This window comes from Rutidosis leptorrhynchoides, chromosome 4 (assembly GCF_046630445.1).
Source record: "Rutidosis leptorrhynchoides isolate AG116_Rl617_1_P2 chromosome 4, CSIRO_AGI_Rlap_v1, whole genome shotgun sequence".
Taxonomy (NCBI): Eukaryota; Viridiplantae; Streptophyta; class Magnoliopsida; order Asterales; family Asteraceae; genus Rutidosis; species Rutidosis leptorrhynchoides.
Genome location: NC_092336.1, coordinates 242,652,983 through 242,666,467, shown reverse-complemented (window position 1 = coordinate 242,666,467; position 13,485 = coordinate 242,652,983).

Here is a 13,485-nt window from a genome sequence, read left to right as displayed (position 1 = left end):
TACAAGTCCGTTTTCGTTGATTCAAATTGCCATCTTCTTGGATCGAGTTCTTATTTAAGACTATGAACTGTAAATACCTTGGTTTGTATTCAAAATCATACGGCATAGGTGAAAGTTTAGTGAAACATATGAAGTTAAACATTTTTGTTACAACAAAATCATTTAATGACCATTTTTCCAAAAATACTTATACTTTGAAAAACCAAGTTTTACCTTGTTAAATTAACATATAAATAAGTTATGTTACATGTCTTGAAGTATTTTAAAAGTTAAGTTAGAAGGATCTATTTAGTTTGCAAACAAGTTTGAAAACATTCAAACTATGTTCTTGTTGTTAAACTTTTGTACCACAAAATAAGATAGCTATATATATATGAATCAAATAAGGTTATGAACATAGATTCTACCTCAAGTTCCTTGGATAAGTTTGCTGTAAAAGAGGAGTAAGAAGCTAGAATCAAAAGGGTGATAGAAGTGGATGAAAGATTGGAAGTAAGTTGGTGTTCTTGGAGGGTTTTCTTGAAGTGTTTTTGTATGGTTTTCTTATGATGTTTTAGTATGGTTTTTGAAGCTAGATTTTTGTAGATGTGAGCTGAGATGATTAAGGGGTTTAAGGCTCATAAGTGTGTGTGTTTTAGAGTTAGTGATCTAGTGAAGAAAATGGAAATGAGCATGTATATATATACACATATCAAAAACGTGATATATAGATATATGATATGTATAACTTTGTTTTGTTACAAATAAGTCTTGATAAATGACTAAAGATGGTTCCCACAAGTTGTTATCATGTCCCTTAATCATTCATGGCTGATCATTGGTATTTCCTATTGGTATATACCAATAGTAAATACATCTAGAAGCTAGGTATGATACGAGTACAAATACTCTAGGTATACGTATAGAAATTTTGTGAAAAATGGATTGAGGATTCAAATATAGCTATCTTTTGTGAATACACTTATATGGTTTTATGTATTTAAGTCTTTAAAAGTGATTAAATACATTACTTATACGATACATGTATAACATTATATGTCTTAAGTATTTATGTCAAATAACGTTACGTATAGTTATCGTTTTGAAAACTTAAGTTAGTAGTTTCAAAATACACATATAACTTGTTGTTATTAATATAAAATGAGGTATTAAAACATTCTTTAATCATGTTAAATATGTATATATACATATATATACACAAACGTATAATTATCATATATTGTATAGTTCGTGATATCATCGGTCAAACTAGACGGTCAAACGTTGTGTAAAACTCTTTTCGGAAATATAAGTCTCGACAATTTGGATTGCTTATCATGTTGGCAAGGTTTAATTTATGTAAATATTAATCTTATAAGTATAGTATGATCGAAAAAGTGCGGGTCGTTACATTACCTCCCCGTTAAATAAATTTCGTCCCGAAATTTTAAAATTGTACCTATTTTGCGTCATCGAGAAACAAGTGTGGATACTTTTGCTTCATCTGATCCTCTCGTTCCCAAGTAAACTCAGGACCTCTTCTAGCATTCCAACGAACCTTAACAATCGGTATATTGCTCTGTTTGAGTTGTTTAACTTCACGGTCCATGATTTCGATTGGTTCTTCGATGAATTGTAGTTTCTCGTCGACATGGATTTCTTCAAGAGGAATGGTGAGATCTTCCTTTGCAAGACACTTCTTAAGGTTCGAGATGTGAAAGGTATTATGTACTCCGGCGAGTTGTTGCGGTAACTCGAGTCGATAAGCTACCGGTCCAATGCGTTCGATGATCTTGAACGGGCCTACATATCTTGGGTTCAGTTTACCCCTTTTTCCAAAACGTATCACACCTTTCCAAGGTGACACCTTTAGCATAACCATGTCCCCGACCTGAAACTCTAATGGTTTCCTTCGGACATCGGCGTAGCTCTTTTGGCGACTACGGGCTGTTTTCAATCTCTCCTTGATTTGTACTATCTTCTCAGTCGTTTCGTGTATGATCTCGGGACCAGTTAATTGTCGATCTCCTACTTCATTCCAACAGATAGGAGATCTACACTTCCTTCCGTACAATGCTTCGAATGGCGCAGCTCCAATGCTCGCATGATAACTATTATTATACAAGAATTCTGCTAACGGTAGATATTTATCCCATCCGTTTCCAAAATCGATCACACATGCCCTGAGCATGTCTTCGAGAGTCTGAATTGTTCTTTCACTCTGCCCGTCGGTTTGCGGATGATATGCGGTACTCATATCCAAACGAGTTCCTAGTGCCTCCTGTAGTGATTGCCAAAACTTTGAGGTAAATCTACTATCACGATCGGATATAATGGAAATAGGTATCCCATGCCTTGAAACAACTTCCTTTATATACAATCGTAATAGTTTCTCCATTCTATCCGTTTCCTTTATAGGTAAGAAATGTGCAGACTTGGTGAGACGATCAACAATCACCCAAATGGTGTCGTATCCCCAGGCAGTCTTTGGTAACTTTGTGATGAAATCCATGGTAATACCATCCCATTTCCATTCTGGGATTTCTGGTTGTTGAAGTAACCCTGACGGCTTCTGGTGTTCTGCTTTGACCTTAGAACAAGTTAAACACTCCCCAACATATGTTGCAACGTCGGTCTTTAAATTAGGCCACCAATAACGTGTCTTAAGATCTTGATACATCTTTCCAACTCCAGGATGTATCGAGTATCTTGTCTTATGTGCCTCGTTCAATATCAACTTCCTTAATCCACCCAACTTCGGTACCCAAATACGATTTGCAAAATACCGAATTCCATCTTCCCGCATAACGAGTTGCTTCTCATACTTCTTCATTATTTCATTTCCTATATTTTCTTTAGTAAGTGCTTCTCGTTGAACTTCTTTGATTTGTGAGTTGAGATTCATGCGAATTTTTATGTTCATCGCTCGTACTCGAATTGGTTCTCGTTCCTTTCTGCTTAATGCGTCAGCCACTACATTCGCTTTCCCGGGATGATAGCGAATCTCACAATCATAGTCGTTTATTAACTCGACCCACCTACGTTGCCTCATGTTCAATTGTTTCTGATCAAAAATATGTTGAAGGCTTTTATGATCAGTAAACACAGTGAATTTAACCCCATACAAGTAGTGTCTCCACATCTTCAATGCAAACACGACTGCTCCCAATTCTAGATCATGCGTCGTATAATTTCGCTCGTGAATCTTCAATTGTCGGGATGCGAATGCAATAACTTTCTTTCGTTGCATAAGAACACAACCAAAACCTTGTCGCGAAGCGTCACAATATATTTCAAAATCATCGTTCCCTTCTGGTAACGATAAAATAGGCGCAGTAGTTAACTTCTTCTTCAGTAATTGAAATGCGTTCTCCTGCTCCGAGGTCCATTCATATTTCTTCCCTTTTTGTGTTAATGCTGTCAACGGCTTAGCTATTCGGGAAAAATCTTGAATAAACCTTCTATAATAACCGGCTAAACCCAAAAATTGGCGTATCTGCGTTGGTGTCTTAGGAGTCTCCCATTTTTCAATAGCTTCAGTTTTTGCTGGATCAACCTAAATTCCTTCGCTATTAACAACGTGACCAAGAAATTGCACTTCTTTCAACCAGAAAGCACACTTAGAAAATTTAGCATAAAGTTGTTCTTTTCTCAACAACTCCAGTATCAACCTTAAATGCTCTTCATGCTCTTGCTCACTCTTGGAATAGATAAGAATATCATCAATGAAAACGATAACAAACTTATCCAAATACGGACTACAAACTCGATTCATGAGGTCCATGAATACAGCTGGCGCATTCGTCAATCCAAACGGCATAACCAAAAATTCGTAATGACCATAACGTGTCCGAAAAGCAGTTTTCAGAATATCTTCTTCTTTGACGCGTAGTTGATGATAACCTGATCTTAGGTCGATTTTTGAATACACACATGATCCTTGCAATTGATCAAATAAGTCATCAATTCTTGGTAGTGGATACCGATTCTTGATAGTTAACTTATTTAATTCACGATAGTCTATACACATCCTAAAAGATCCATCTTTCTTCTTAACAAACAAAATTGGAGCTCCCCACGGTGAAGTACTCGGTCGTATGAATCCACGGTCCAGTAATTCTTTTAACTGACTTTGAAGTTCTTTTAACTCGGACGGTGCAAGTCTATATGGAGCACGAGCCACTGGTGCAGCTCCTGGTACTAAATCTATTTGAAATTCTACCGATCTAAATGGAGGTAATCCCGGCAATTCTTCCGGAAAAACTTCAGGAAAATCTCTTGCCACAGGCACGTCGTTGATGCACTTTTCTTTCTTTTCGACTTTATTAACATGTGCTAAAATAGCGTAACATCCCTTTTCTAAACACTTCTTGGCTTTCAAACAGCTAATGAGTTTTAGCTTTGAATTACCCTTCTCTCCATAAATCATCACCGGTATTTTATCCTTACCAGGAATACGAATTGCCTTCTTAGCACAAACAACTTCCGCTCCTATTTTGGACATCCAGTCCATGCCGACTATTACATCAAAACCTCCTAATTCTACGGGTATTAAGTCGATTTTAAACGTTTCTCCGGCTAGATTTATTTCACAATCACGACAAATTTTATCGGCTTTAATTAGTTTACCATTAGCTAACTCAATCAAGTACTTAGCATCTAGAGGTAATGATGAACAATTCAATTTAGTGTAAAAATTTATACACACGTAACTTCTATCGGCGCCAGTATCAAATAAGATAGATGCTGATAAGTTATTAATGGTAAACGTACCCGTAACAAGCTCCGGGTCTTCTCGTGCCTCTCTAGCATTAATAACAAACGCTCTTCCACGTGCAGGTCCGCCATTCTTTTCTGGATTCGGGCACTGACTCTTATAGTGACCTTGTTTTCCACACCCAAAACAAGTAATGTTAGCCAAAGCAGTTCTATTTGCGTTGGTGGCAGGAGTCTTGTTACCATTTGTAACGAGAGCCTTACAATCTTCAGCAAGATGTCCCTGTCTATTGCATTTAGTGCACAACACACTACAGTAACCAAAATGATGTTTGTGACAACGGTTGCATAAAGGACTTTGTCCTTTGTAACCAAAGCCTGAACCACTACCCGCACCTTTCGTGGTTTCTTGTTTCTTATAAGGTTGTTGTTGGTTACCTCGATCATAACCTCCATTCCACTTTTTCTTGTTCCCCAATACCTTCACCTCAGTATTGAATGCTTTCTTGTCCAAAATGACCTGATCCATTAGCTCGTTTGCCATGGTTATAGCTTCATGAATTGTTTTAGGTTTCGATGCCGTAACGTTTGCCTTGACCTTTCTGGGCAAACCACCTTTGTACATTTCAATCTTCCGTGCTTCGGTTGGAACCAATTCAGGACATAGTAAAACCAATTCCATGAATCGCTGATTGTAGTTGGTGATTTCAGTACCAACCACCTTTAAACTTCGTAACTCATCTTCTAACTTAATAACCTCATTCCTTGGACAATACTCGGTGATTATCATCGCTTTGAATTCTTCCCATGGAGTATCATAAGCTACATCTCCTCCTACCGCCTTCACATAATTCTTCCACCATGTGAGTGCACTATCTTGTAAAGTGCACGATGCAAACTTGGTCATGTCTTTTTCATCACAACCACTGATTTTGAACACCGTCTCCATCTTTTCTATCCATCGGGTTAAACCGATCGGTCCTTCCGTTCCACTGAATGATGATGGCTTGCAAGCTTGAAACGTCTTGTAGGAGCATCCTACACGAGGATTTGGGTTAACTGCAGCAGCTCTTGCAGCTTCGACCCATAGCATTCTATCGTTCACTCGCTGGTTGATGAGTTCCTCGAGTTCTTGTTCCGTCATTCGATTCAATCGCGCCATTTCCTAATGAAAGAAAATAATTATTCACATGGAATATTATAGATGTAGTGTGCATTTATAGTACATTTATAGCTTGTTAATAATATGAACCAGGTATTATTATAAAAGCCTTTTCTTCTTATTAGCGTTTTATAATTATATCTTGGGTAGTACCTACCCGTTAATGTTCATACTTAATAGCTTAGTACAGAATCAATTACTACAATCTAAATAATACTTAACCATGGAAAATTATTGCATTTCATACTTCGCTATTTTACATATGCTTACATCAAACTTTAAACAAACCACACTAATAATATTATACAAAACATTATGTGATTCCATGGTTTAATACGGCAGCGCATCATTTGGTCTATTTCCCAAAACATTTATGTCCAGGGAATCCCCCAACGCGAATCCTAGCTGTCTCCCTACGTTTTGGCTGAGGTGCCGAAGAACTAGATGCGGGGATAGCACTAATAGGAATAGCGGGGATAGGGGTGGTAGTGTTGAGTGGAATTGGTGCCACTTCATTCTCATTAAACTCGGGATTTGGATTTTCTAATTCACTAGCTTTTCGTTTCTTTCCTAGTTCGAACTCGTCTTTTGTAATTTCCTGTATTTCTTCCTCGGGTTCACTTTCCTCCTCGGGTTCACTTTCCTCCTCGGGTTCACTTTCCGATATTTCAATAGTTGGTTCATCCGGAAATTGTGAGTCTTCCCCAAAAATACCACTTTCGTCATCGGATATGTTAATGACTGAAACACAATCTGAAGGTTCTGATTCGGAGTCGCTGAATGTGATAATAAGTTTCGAGCCCGACATCTAACACATAACAACTAACCCATTAGTACTTACATAATATTTACATATAAATTTTTAACCAACAGTGATAAGCAATGGTTTTTAAAATCAGACCCGGTCAAAGTCCAGACTTACTAATGTATCCTATCGACTTCTCGGTTAGACACACTAATGCAAACCTGGTTCGCTAAGACCAACGCTCTGATACCACATGTCATAACCCGTCCTTAACCATAAGAACGCGTTGGATAACGTATGATTTCATTGCGAGGTATTGACCTCTATATGAGACATTTTTGAAAGAAAACTGCATATATTATACATTACAAACCATAACCATTATTTTTGTTACAAGCTTAAGACAATAAAAAGAAGATTAACGTTTAACGATAATCTTCGACTTACAAACTTTACAAATGATGACAACAACACGGTTTCTAGCATATTTTACAGTACAACATCTCGGATATGCAGTTTTATTTTTGACACAAACATGCGTACGCAAGATCCTGGTTAGATCCAACATGATGCAGCGGAAGCTTTAGAAATCACCTGAGAATAGACATGTTTTAAAAGGTCAACATAAAGTTGGTGAGATATAGGTTTAATGCCGGCAGCAATATATATATAGACCACAAGATTTCGTATATAAACAGTTTAATAAAAGTATTCTAAGTGGTTGAGCACTTGGTAACCATACTTAACATTTTCACGTCGCATATTCCCTTTAATATGAAATCTTACTACACCGTACCAAATGTAGTCACAAAACGAAGTACTGTGCAACCGTTGAATACTGGTCGTCCAGTCCGGTTGGGGTTGTCAGGCCCGATAGATCTATCAACAGGATTCGCGTTTACAATACCGCTGTAAATATTAGTTACCAAGCTACAGGGAAGTATGCCAGTGGTACAACTCAACGTAGAATATATTTTTCAGTTACTTGTGTCCATATTGTAAAACATAAAATACATGTATTCTCATCCCGAAATATTTAGAGTTTAAAAGTGGGACTATATACTCACTCTTGTCTTGATGATATATATATTTTGACTCGGTCTTCCGGTTGATATCACGAACCTATCCATATAATATATCAATATGTTTTCATTTTAAAACAAACGTTATATATATATATACTTGTTATACTTTTAATATTTTGAATATTTCCTTAGTCCGTAGTTAGCATTTCTTTGTTAGTAATTCAATTTTAATGGTTCATTTTTAGATGTTTAATATACCCGCAATGAAATAAATAAAACCCCCAACGAGATAAATAAAACCCCATCGTATATGTATTGGTCGAGATTAATCTTGACCCATGGTACCGGTGTTGTCAAATGACGTGTTGCGTACATAAAGTACCGGTGTTGTCAAATGACGTGTTGCGTACAATCATGGGATCTTATGATTAATCTTCTCGTGTTGTTTACGGGTGATCCTGAACCATATAAAATTGAATTGTAAGTACATATATATAAAATATCATGTTATCTTATAAAGATGTGATTTTATGTAAATTTTTCCAATGAATCCCGAAGTTGAAAATGTCTAGGATAGCCAATTTTGTTTCGGTCATAGTTTCTTCGTTACAAGTCCGTTTTTGTTGATTCAAATTGCCATCTTCTTGGATCGAGTTCTTCTTTAAGACTATGAACTGTAAATACCTTGGTTTGTATTCAAAATCATACGGCATAGGTGAAAGTTTAGTGAAACATATGAAGTTAAACATTTTTGTTACAACAAAATCATTTAATGACCATTTTTCCAAAAATACTTATACTTTGAAAAACCAAGTTTTACCTTGTTAAATTAACATATAAATAAGTTATGTTACATGTCTTGAAGTATTTTAAAAGTTAAGTTAGAAGGATCTATTTAGTTTGCAAACAAGTTTGAAAACATTCAAACTATGTTCTTGTTGTTAAACTTTTGTACCACAAAATAAGATAGCTATATATATATGAATCAAATAAGGTTATGAACATAGATTCTACCTCAAGTTCCTTGGATAAGTTTGCTGTAAAAGAGGAGTAAGAAGCTAGAATCAAAAGGGTGATAGAAGTGGATGAAAGATTGGAAGTAAGTTGGTGTTCTTGGAGGGTTTTCTTGAAGTGTTTTTGTATGGTTTTCTTATGATGTTTTAGTATGGTTTTTGAAGCTAGATTTTTGTAGATGTGAGCTGAGATGATTAAGGGGTTTAAGGCTCATAAGTGTGTGTGTTTTAGAGTTAGTGATCTAGTGAAGAAAATGGAAATGAGCATGTATATATATACACATATCAAAAACGTGATATATAGATATATGATATGTATAACTTTGTTTTGTTACAAATAAGTCTTGATAAATGACTAAAGATGGTTCCCACAAGTTGTTATCATGTCCCTTAATCATTCATGGCTGATCATTGGTATTTCCTATTGGTATATACCAATAGTAAATACATCTAGAAGCTAGGTATGATACGAGTACAAATACTCTAGGTATACGTATAGAAATTTTGTGAAAAATGGATTGAGGATTCAAATATAGCTATCTTTTGTGAATACACTTATATGGTTTTATGTATTTAAGTCTTTAAAAGTGATTAAATACATTACTTATACGATACATGTATAACATTATATGTCTTAAGTATTTATGTCAAATAACGTTACGTATAGTTATCGTTTTGAAAACTTAAGTTAGTAGTTTCAAAATACACATATAACTTGTTGTTATTAATATAAAATGAGGTATTAAAACATTCTTTAATCATGTTAAATATGTATATATACATATATATACACAAACGTATAATTATCATATATTGTATAGTTCGTGATATCATCGGTCAAACTAGACGGTCAAACGTTGTGTAAAACTCTTTTCGGAAATATAAGTCTCGACAATTTGGATTGCTTATCATGTTGGCAAGGTTTAATTTATGTAAATATTAATCTTATAAGTATAGTATGATCGAAAAAGTGCGGGTCGTTACAATAAAACAACCGATAGATCAAACAACATGGTCCTTACGACCCCACCATCGATGTATAAAACAACCGATAGATCACACATCCAACAACATGACGTCTGGCCGAAAACTACACGCGCCTTAGTGAATCCGCAACCACAAGCGGCTCACTACCTCCACCGCACAACATTCGGGATTGGCCGAACTACACGCGCCTTAGTGAATCCGAACTACACGAGAGTCACTATCCCAAAAGAATGGCCGCAACCACACGCGTCACTTGTGAATCCGAACTACACGAGACTCACTCCTCAATACAATGACCGAAACCACACGAGTCATTTGTGAATCCGAACTACACGCGACTCACTTACACAATACAATGACCGAAACCACACGAGTCATTTGTGAATCCGCAAACACACGCGATCCACTTCCAAATATCAACACCGGATGAAGTCGGCGGACCCCGTCAACGGTCATGCTTCACCGATATAACACTACACCCATGATGAAGTCAGCGGACCCCGAAGGTCATGCTTCACCAATATGGCACTACTCCCATGATGAAGTCAGCGGACCCCGAAGGTCATGCTTCACCAATATAACACTAATCCCATGATGAAGTCAGCGGACCCCGAAGGTCTTGCTTCACCAATATAACACTAATCCCATGATGAAGTCAGCGGACCCCGAAGGTCATGCTTCACCAATCAACGCCCTTTTGGCCTCGAACAACGAGTAGCATAACATCGCGCTCTGCTACGCTATAGTGAATCCTAACGGATACCACTAACCATTCACACAATCGAGAAAGAACCACCTATATCAAACATAGGTACAAAACAATAATTCTCTAGAAGAGAATCCGACACACACATCCCTTAACTGAGGGATTTCACCTTGCTCGCCAAACACGTCCATTATCTCTCAACGAGATTTACCACATTACCACCTCGGTGATAATTCGTATCCAAGATCATAAGTACAATTTAACCGAAATTATACTCTACCACAAATCAACCAAAACTAGGTCCCAACACAAATTTCGGTTCAACTAAAAGCGTCATCCTAAATCTCACACTAAAACCTCCTCGTGCGGGGGTGTGACTCCCCCACTTGGAACTACGTTCCATAACCGCATCTTGTACAACCGTATAATGCTACCAAAGGTAGACTTTACCAATAATTGGGTTCACACGACCCATCACCATATCTTGCTCCAACCTTGAGCATACCAAGTATCTTAACCTATCCTTAAACACTTCGAACGAAAAGTGTACCACAAATTACACAAACTATACTCTCGCAATCATCCAATTGCTTTAGTTTGTCAAATTTCACCCGATCACTCATGTACCTAAGGGTTTCACTTCGGTACCCTAAGTACAATGTAACCGCAACACAATCGGAGTCGAATCACCACGCTAGTAGGTATGAAAGAGGCACCTAATGTCGCGTCACGTAGACTCCTTTACCAACATATATCGATATCAAACACTCGATCTCTTTCGGGTTCTAATCCACCCGACGAACCTCATGGTTCATCAACTTCAACACAAAAGCGAACACGCGCTTAACAACCGAACACCAAAACCCATTTCCATGGCTAGGTAAAAACATTTCCCAATTACTAAGGGATGCTTGGTTGCACCAAGTCTTACGCCCTTCGCCCGACAATCAAACGTCACCATAGGGTACTTCCATTAGGAACGTCACCTATATCAATAACATGCACAACACAATGCATCTAATGAACTCAAACTCAACGGCACATAATAAATAATCAAAGGACATATTTATTAAAACGAAACGTACCTTAACGTCTCCTGGCCGCACCCGTCCCCGCTAACTTGGGACATTCCGACTTACGATGTCCTTCTTCTTGGCAAAAGAAGCACACCATGCCATCACCCTTTGGCACCGAACATTCCCAAGACTTGTGACCCCTCAAGCCACAATTGTAACACCTAGAAGCACTAGAATCAGATATACCCGTCCGTGTACCACCCGTGCTCACGCTCGGACCCTTAGTCCTCTTACTTGGAGCACCATACGAAACAACCCTTCTCTCACTTGAAGGTTCACCCATCTTCGATCGCGAATACGACTCGAAACCTCTAGCCAAGTCGAATAATTCCGCAAACGATTTCGCTTGACCTCGGCTAATTTTACTCCTCAAGTCATCATTCAAGGTCCGATAGAAATCCCTCATCAACAAACGATCATTCCCAAATACTCCGGGTAAAAACGAGCCTTCGCCATAAAGGTCGTCTTGAGAGTATTCAAGTCCATAGAACCCTGTTGCAAATTTCGCAACTCATTACGCAATTCCCACAAATCGGCTGAAGTCCGAAACTCCTCGAAGAATTCCTCCTTAAATTCGTCCCACGATAACGCCATAAAAGGTTCACCACCAACAAGATCAATCTTACCATCCAACCAATCCTTCGCCCTACCCCGCAACAAACTAGTAGCGAGTCTTGTCTTTTTCTCGGGAGGGCATTCAATAGTACGAAAACACCCTTCGATATCTGAGATCCAAGTTGTGCTTACCAAAGGATCCGGTTTCCTATCATACATTGGGGGTTTAGTCCTCATGAAGCTCTTAAGACAACGCTCCATTCCACTACTACCTTGAAGTTCGGAAAACTTCCTATCCATTTCTTCTCGTAACGCACTCATTTGCTCTGCAACGGCGGCCGCAACTCTAGCGTTAAACTCCACGTCATTCGTCTCGATCCCATTTCCCGTCGCCATTCTAAGGAATGCAAAGCGATTAGATCACGAACGTATAAAACAACACGCATAACACCGCCCCATCTTGCTCAACAGTCGTCGTACATCACTTGTTAGACACGATTTGCACCGGTAATAAGGTTTGCAAGTCCTTATTACGCACACACGTCGTCTCAACTCGTTAGTACAACGACCGCCTCGCTCGATGATATAACCAACACAACGACAATTCTACGCGATATAAACACACGCGAGAATCATTATCACAACACAATAATATATTAATAATATCCGCATTACTAATATAAACGTTAGTCCACCTACAAACAAGGCACTAACTACAACTTATTTCGACCCGTACTCCTACAAGTCCCGCAACAAATTAAGCACACACAAAAGTCTAAGTCTAGGCACCTATCTCAAGTAACCTAAATCCCTTAGACCATGCTCTGATACCACTTGTAACAACCCAACCCGTTATCCATCCAAAAACGTGCCAATAAAAAAAAAAATTCTGGGACAGTTCACCTGGACGGCGTCCAGTAATCTGGACGACGTCCAGTTGTGAAGACCAGGACGGCGTCCAGCCGTCTGGGACGGCGTCCAGTTGTACTAAAAAGTTTTGATCAGTTTTTCAAACACACGCGAGCGGAAAACCCGCTTCCCGACACTTTTAAACCAAAACACATTCACAATATGTTATAATAATTAAAACTAAGAGTTTTCGTTAATAAAACTGAGTTTTACAACCCCGAGCCCACATCGACCCAAATTACAACCAAGTGACCATTGCGACCCATTTAGTTAAATTTAAAACATAGACCGAGCATGGGATTGGGGATACGCTACCCAATCCTAAATAAATCCAAAAGCAAGTCTTCTAAAGCAACTACGCAAGTCCGCTAGTTCCTACGCTTACCCGAGCCACTGCTTCCATGCAAATCTATAAAAATGTAAACAACGAGAGGGTAAGCTAACGCTTAGTGAGTGAGAATATACTACATACATATATATGTATAAAATGGACACACCACACAAATAATCAAATACCGCATACCGGAGCATCCAAGCATAAAGGCAAGCTAGACTAAGCATACCGTACGATCACTAAGCAACAAACTAAGATACAACGACAAATATAAGTTC